Here is a 7,737-nt window from a genome sequence, read left to right as displayed (position 1 = left end):
CAGCACCAACACTCCCTGTCCATTGACACCAGGCATTCGCTGTGCTCTCTTCAGTGCTTGTTAAAAACATTTTTGTTCAGGCAGACATGCAGAAGGTGACCTGTGCTTTAATCTGTTTTCAACTGTTGGTTTTAATTATATTTTGCGTTTTTAAAAAATATTTGCTTTTAATTTTGTCTTTTATTGCCAATTTTAATATTTGCTTTATTTTGTAAACAACTTAGAAGTTCCATTTACAATAAAGTGGAACAATGTAATTATCTTTTGGATTTCAAAGTTCTCGGAATTTTTCAATACAATTCTTGGCTCAAAAAACTGTACCAAAATGTATTAAAAATGTGTATTTTAGGATAGTACTGTATGTGCTTCCCAATTTTCCTTTGAAAACATCTATCAAGAGTACAAACATTTCTTCTTTCCTCCCATCTTTGACAAATCTATCAACAATCATTTCTGCTGGTATTTGTTTGAGGTGGTGTGGGAATTGGAAATTTCTGCTTGATAAACCAAAGTTGCCCCCTTATCTGGGAGAACGTCTCACGGAACACAATAGGACTTGTTTCTGAGTAGACACGCCTTAGATTGTAACTGGACTGCAGGCGTTATCATAAAATCACACAAATCCTGGTTTTATTACAATCTTTTTAAGTAAAGATCAATGTTTGCTTCAGGGAAAGACAAACTTCAGGTGTGCTTTACCTTCCAGGGTTATTTCCACACTCCATTAACAGGCTGAGGCAGGCTTTTAAAATAAGCAGCCTGATGTTTCCATGTACCTTTGATTAAGAACAGAGAGTCCTTAGCAAGAAAAAAAAAAGTAATGCACACGTATGGAGTGAGACCTTGCCTAAATAATTCATATCATTATCCAGTACTTCTTAACGAAACCTCTGGCACAAGTTACACAATGCATACAACCTTCTCCCCCCCCCCCCATGTACGCAAATGAGCTACATCATCAATTTCAGTAAAACATTAAACCAGTCCAGAAGAATACAAAGCCCTTGGGCTCCATCGACTTGGCTTTGTGGCTCACCGGATTGTGAACGAGTGGAAATGCATTGTATATTATTATCTTCAGTGCCTGCAGTGTGTGTGTGTGTGTGTGTGTGTGTGTGTGTGTGTGTGTGTGTGTGTGATCTTCTAGTCTTCCTAATGCTTTGTCTATGTTCTGGGACTCATTTCTGATTTATAGGAATGTGGACTATATCCCTTCAATAACCTGTGCAGCAGAGCTGCAGGCCACTATCCTTTCCCACTAACCAGGAGTGGCCGATCCAGTGTTGTCCCCTCATCCATGATTGAACGTTTGGTCTCTCGGTTGCTTGGGCTGGCCCCACATTGGGTCCTTATTGCTGGTCAACTTCTATGGGTATTCCTCAACAAGTGTTCTGGGATGCATTCTTTGGAAGGGAAAGCAGATCCTTATCACAAGGCCATGTCAACCCCGTTTCCCAACAAATGCACAGGTAGAACATCAACGGCATTCAGACCTCCTGGCTTTTTTTGCTGGTGAATGTGCACGATCAGGAATGTTGGATCATTGAGGCTTTGATTTAACCCTCCCTCTTTAGCACAACGTGAGTGATCATTTCCTAATCTTGGAGATTATGGTGTCCTCCTGTGACTTCGTCTTGTTTTTGAACCTGCCTCCAGCAATCATTTCTTGTCTTCTCGCTGCAAAAGAGAACTGTGAAATCAAATGTGCATGTTATCTAGTCATGAGGGTGGTGGAGGAAATTATTGCACTTGCACCTTTTACCGGGGGTGTATATCCTCTGAGTAGCCCCAAAACTATGTGGAACTAATTATTGTGTTGCAAATTGATACTGAGCATCAACACATGAAGTTGCCCTACGCTGAGTCAGACCATTGGCCCATCTCACTTGGTATTGTCTACTCTGAAGGACAATGGCTCCTTGGGCTCTCAGCGGAGTTACCTCTTCAGCTACCCTGTCCCCAGACCAGAGGTTTTCCCCAGGATTTCCTTATTGCTCTTGCCTTTTAGGTAGTCAGGGAGTTAACCTGGTGCCTTACACTTGCAGCACCTTGTACCAGGGACAGGAAACCTGGTGTCCTCCATATGTTGATGGACTCCAACTCCCATCAGCCCCAGCTAGCACAGCCAAGGGACGAGGACAATAGTTGTGGTACAGAACATCTGTAGGATACCAAGTTCCCTCACTGCTGCTTTATATTCTCTATCACTTACACACAGCTGCTTCCTTTACATTTTTTTTTCATTCAGTTTTGTAGCATTGAAGGAGGAAGTGTTAGAGATATGAGGTCAGGGCCACACACAGCGACCACACTACCTGTCTGTGCCTATCTGTGACATGGGAGCTACTAGCCACATAAACTACCCCATGAGGTGGAGAGATGTAAAAGCACTCCTTCCTAGCAGTGAGAATAGCAATGGAATGCTAATATTTTGGGGACCAAGATGGTTGCTTTGTTTTACAAATGCAAAAAGGATTGCCACTTTACTCTTCCATAGAAAATGCAAGCGTATAATATTAATGCAAAGCAGTCCCTGTTCCTCCAAATTCCTCTTCTAGAATTTGAACTGCTATCTAAAACCATAACCTCAGAGCATTATAAAATGTTTAAATAACATCGTGATTTCCTTTCAGCTTCTGATGATATTCTGCTCGGAACATTTTGAGGTGCAAATTTTTCTCCAGGGTATGAATGAGTTCAGTTTTCTAATTTGATTTTATTAAGGAAATGAAGTTTTCTCCTTATACGGACACACAAGTTTTAATGCACTCAAGAGATGTTTCGATATTTGTGTAGGTGTTTTTAATATGTTATTTCCCTTAATTGTATTTCCTGCTCACTAAATTAGCAAAGCCCTGATTTAGAGGGATTAATCTTTTGTGCCTCCTCACCCCTGGTTTTAATTGTGCTAGTCTTCACAAGCATATAATTTAATTATACACTTGTAGCATTCATTTAGTGGGGGTCTGCACACATTAGGGTAGGGTTGCTTGTAAATGGAGTAACAATCCATTTATTCAGACTTCCTGTAAGTGGATTGATTCTTTTCTCTGTACAGAGAAAAAACTAGGTCCCTAATACAGGATTCTCATAATCTTTACACCCATTTTTTAACGTAGGCTTTCACACTGCCATATGTAATTCAAATAATAATTTGAGAAGCTTCTGCCTTAGCTAAGCAGTCCAACTTTTCATACCGAGGGGGCCACAAGAGTACTTAAACATGGAACCTGCAGGCTGCACACTGCCTTGTCACATGGGGAAGGGGGCATTATGTAGTCGCGCTTTTGGCAGCCCTGTTGCCATGAATCCCACTGTGTGACCTCATAGGATTGGGGACCAACCAATTGGATTGTTACAGGCTATAGACTTCAACAACAAATCCCATATGGCAAACCATAGCGTGTCAGGGGTTGGACTGAGAAGGACTGGTGGGGACGCTTCCCCCTTCTCCCGAACCTTCCCGAGAACAGGTGGACGGTATAGATTTAGAACAGTGGTTTGCAGAAGGCCAGAGTTCAGAGGCTGCAGAGGGGAAAAGCTGGAAAATATTGGGAGAAGAACAGCAGGAAGAAAAAGCATTGGGGGAGAGACAGCTGACATACGCAGTGTCTTTGGAAAGTACTCCTGAGCGCACACACCCCTCCCAGGACTAGGCAGGTATTGAGAGTAGTAGAACAGAAAGCTCAGAGGCAGAAAGCTCAGATCAGCCGGCACAGGGATGATGTAGAATAGGAGCAATGGAGGGGATGGACTGTACTCGGAGCAACGTCATTATCTTAGGGAGACTGCATTCCTTCGTCTCTCTCTGTGCACAGTGAATAAATTACTTGGTAAGAATTCTTCTTGTTTATCTGTTTCTTGGCTGCCACCATGGGAGGGATTGGGTTCTCTGGAGCCTGACATTGGGTGGGCTCCTAACATAGCAGAATAAACACCCCCAAATGCATGCTTAAACAGACTGCCATTCCTGACTTTCGGAGTGCAGTGCCTACATTTTAGGACCTGCACCTGAACACATTAAGGACTGGATTTCATAACAAACTGAGTGAGTTTACAGCTGCGGAAAAGAGTTACCCTGTAGCTCAGTTTGCACACTTTCCAAACCAGCAGTCCCCTTTGCATGGTGTGGGAGCAGGTCATAATCGCTGGATTTGCTTAAGTAAAATTTGTGCAATCACTCCCATCCACTCCAAAGGGAAGAATCACACAAATCACATGGGAATCTGTATTCCATCTGGAGCACCTGCTTCACACATGATATGATGCGTATGGCGGAGGGGGAGAGCCCATGTTCCTCTCCACCATATGAGTCACTGACCTACTCACCCAATGGTGTCATGTATGTGAAACCTGCCACAAACACATACACAGGTTCCTGCATTTGCTGGAGGTGAAAAGCTATATGGCCGGCCTTGCAAACAGTTGTGACATCCCTAAGCTCTAGGTTCAAGGAATGTATGTATAACTGTGAGAACTCTTAATTCAAGAGTGGTGAGAAGATAAAACTAAGTTGATGACAAATGAGAATGCAAATCAGTCAAGAACAGCTGCTATGAGAGGAGTTGAATTATTATGGCATGGCACCACTGAAACTTTACCTTTCACCTCTGTTAAAACTGAAATTATTTTCTGGGGGCCCCTTTTAAAATTAAATAAATACATACATGAAAACTGTCCTTCTGCCTCCATTAGACTGAATCAGGTCAATGAACAAAATATTACTGGCAATGCCCAGCCCAGCCAGAATTTATTATCTCAACTGCAATGTTAAATATTAACATGATAGTAGCACAGAACACTCAGTGAACTGTATCCACCCACATGGATAAACAATGGTCCCTGTGATTAAAACAAAATAAAAATGAGCAAACCCTTTGGTGGCACAGCATGAAAAAAAATTGATCTAGATATTGCACATTTGTTTTTTATTGTGTTGTATAAAAAAAATTATAGTATGCTGTCTGAGGGAAGGGCAAAGGGAAGCTTAGCAGAACATATTTTACAGGGCAATAAATACGCTGACGTCTAACTTAATATCCGCCTTTTGGCTGTTCCTAAAAACAAATACTGTAGACTACTGCGGTTCTTTGGGTGTTTCTGATTTCTTGCATGGATCCAGTTCCAGGACAGGATTGTATTATTTGTGCATGGCTTGTGATTAACTGGTGGTTTGTCTCTTGGAGTAATTCAGTCTTTTACACTATTGTATCTTCTTTGTTCTGATATTCTGACTTTGACTAAATAAGCTGCTGCTTTGGGGGGGGGGATGTTTTCTTTCTTTCTTCACCGTTGCTGATTGTGTTTTGTATTTGTAACTGATGACTGAGCGGCAAATCACACCCCAGAGATCCAGCAGAATCAGCTCATGTCTGAATATCTTATGCCTTGAGTTCCAAGAACCTGGGCCTGTGCAATTCAGAGAGGAGGGAGCACACAGAGTAGAATTTCCCCTGTCTAATAGGTAGAGGTAGATCCAGTTCTGGATCTCAGTGTGGCTTTCTGCAAATACTGATGTCAAATACTTAGGTCAGGAATGGGGTGACTTACAGCCTTCCATATCTTGTTGGACCACACCTCCTATCACCAGGGCCGGATTTAGGTCTGATGAGGCCCTAAGCTACTGAAAGTAATGGGGCCCTTTATATGTCCAGCTGTCCTTTGTCAACAGCAAATTGTCACTGTTTTTTGTGTTGAATATATGCTGCATGGTAATTTATGGACCTAATAGGTATCTAAAGCCATTTGCACGTAACAAAATAGGTATTTTATCGAAGTAATTGTTGAACTGAAATACAATTAAGAAGAAGTATATTAACAGTGAAATAATTATTAAGCTCTACCTGTATGTAGGTTTTATTTTATTTGCTTTTTTATCTTATATTTTGGAAATGTACATCCAGCTTTTTTTCTTTAAATTTTTTTGGGGCTCCCAAGAGATTGGGGCCCTAAGCTATAGCTTGTTTAGCTTATATGTAAATCCGGCACTGTCCATCACCCCTAACCTTTGACTGTGCTGGAGCTCAGTCTTCCTAAACTTTGCCACCACTCACCAACTGTTTTACTGGCTGTAAATAAAGCAGCAGCAGCAACAGCATGTCCCATGTGAGCTGAGCAATGCATGAGTCTAAATGAGCAGCTAAGCCAGGCAGCCAGCTCAGGCCAGAAAGAAGAAGACATTAACCATGCAGGAGAAGAGGAATGGATGGAGGAAGGAAAAGTTGGGTATGTGTGTGGCAGCAGCCAGTTGAGATGGCCACTTCAATCTGCTCAATGGGAAAGGCAGCTCCGTTGTCAGCTCTGGAGGTCTCATCTTATCATCTCTGAGAGGAATGATGGGCCTGGCCAAAACTCAGGTCTGACAACCTAGTGCCCAGCTAGTAGCCAGAGGATTCCCATCCACTGGGCAAAATTGGGAGGACACAAGCCCATTGCATGTTCTAGATTCTGGCCCTGAACAGCTCTGAGAAGAGGCAAGGCTCTCTCTGGCAGAATCATCAGTCCCTGGCTGCTCAATGCAGCAGCTCCATCACTTCAGCCTCAGCTCCTTGCTTGGCTGGAAGGAGATGCTGTTTTCTACTGCCCAGCTTCCAGAAATCAGGCTGCAGCAACTCCAAGCAACTGTGTTGTGAGTTTCCATCATGGTGCTGCCACTAGCTTAGGTCTCATTGAAGGATCAGGCTTAGTTTATACATTCAAAGTGATAAAATGGTACACTTCATTCCTTCAGTCATTTGACAGCTCTATCATGTTTTTCAGTCCTCAAAGGCAGCTTCCAGGTTAAAATGTAAAATACAGCAAAACCCAATAAGACAGTCAATAGAACAACAAAAGCCAAGAGCATTATATTGCTTAAAACAACAGCAGCAGTAATAGTAGTAACAAGAGAGGGTATAAAATGGGCCCATGTGACAAAATACAGAACTATAGCAGGAGGCTGACAGCAGGGTAGATTTAAAGCAAGATGAAACAAACAAAAAGTGATCACTGTCCTTCTAAAACTCTAGTGAGAGGGAACCAATTGAAACTCACACACTTCTGTCTCCTTGCTTTCCTCATATTGTCCCAGAGAGTCGTTTTGTTTTAAAGCTTTATGGCAAATTTCCTCTCGCACAGGAGGTGCATTACAAATGGGGATAATTACCAAGTGATAATAATAGTACATGATCAGCTGAATTTTCTGTTACTGAAATGTCTGGGTGGGGGCAGGGGGGAATGAGCTGCGAGCATGTGGAAACTGATACTTCTTGTGGATCTCACACATGAATGAAAGGAGCCACAATTAGCATTTTATAGGAGCGGCTGAAGAAATTATAGAAGGAGTGGGTATTGTTCTGAACATTTAAAAAAATGAAACTGGGTTCTATTTATTTAAATAGCTAAAACTTCTTAGAATGGCAGAATTCAATAACTGTTCTCAGAGGATTTCTTGTTCAGTTATTCTTCAGAGCAGATGTTATTTCATTTTCTTATCTTTTCTTGTGGCTTTGTTATCTCTGAGTTTATTTCTTCACGAAACCGCAGGAAACACCATAATTTTAGTAGGCTTTCTGTCACCCCCAAGGGGAGATTAGCATGTTTTCTGGTTAAACCACTGGCCGCAGTTTTCTATAGCCAGGATCCATGGATGTGTTAGTGGAGTTTTTGCTGGCTGGGGCCGATGAGCGTTGTCGTTCAAAACATCTGGAGGGCACCGGTTGGCAAAGGCTGTGTTCATGCATTCCCTTCCCCTCCTGC

General features: G+C 42.2%; 1 long non-coding RNA gene across 1 annotated transcript; it reads right to left on the bottom strand.

Moving 5' to 3' along the window:
* Window positions 1–326: 326 nt before the first annotated feature.
* LOC309340841 lies at window positions 327–4,705 on the bottom strand. Its single transcript, XR_014156122.1, has 2 exons — window positions 4,668–4,705; window positions 327–1,677 (listed from the first exon to the last, which is right to left on the bottom strand). It is a non-coding gene; the product is annotated as an uncharacterized lncRNA (long non-coding RNA).
* Between the last annotated feature and the right edge of the window lie 3,032 nt (window positions 4,706–7,737).

Source organism: Podarcis erhardii, assembly GCF_964252035.2.
Source record: "Podarcis erhardii genome assembly, chromosome: 4".
Lineage (NCBI taxonomy): Eukaryota > Metazoa > Chordata > Lepidosauria > Squamata > Lacertidae > Podarcis > Podarcis erhardii.
This window is presented reverse-complemented; position numbering and strand designations above follow the sequence as displayed.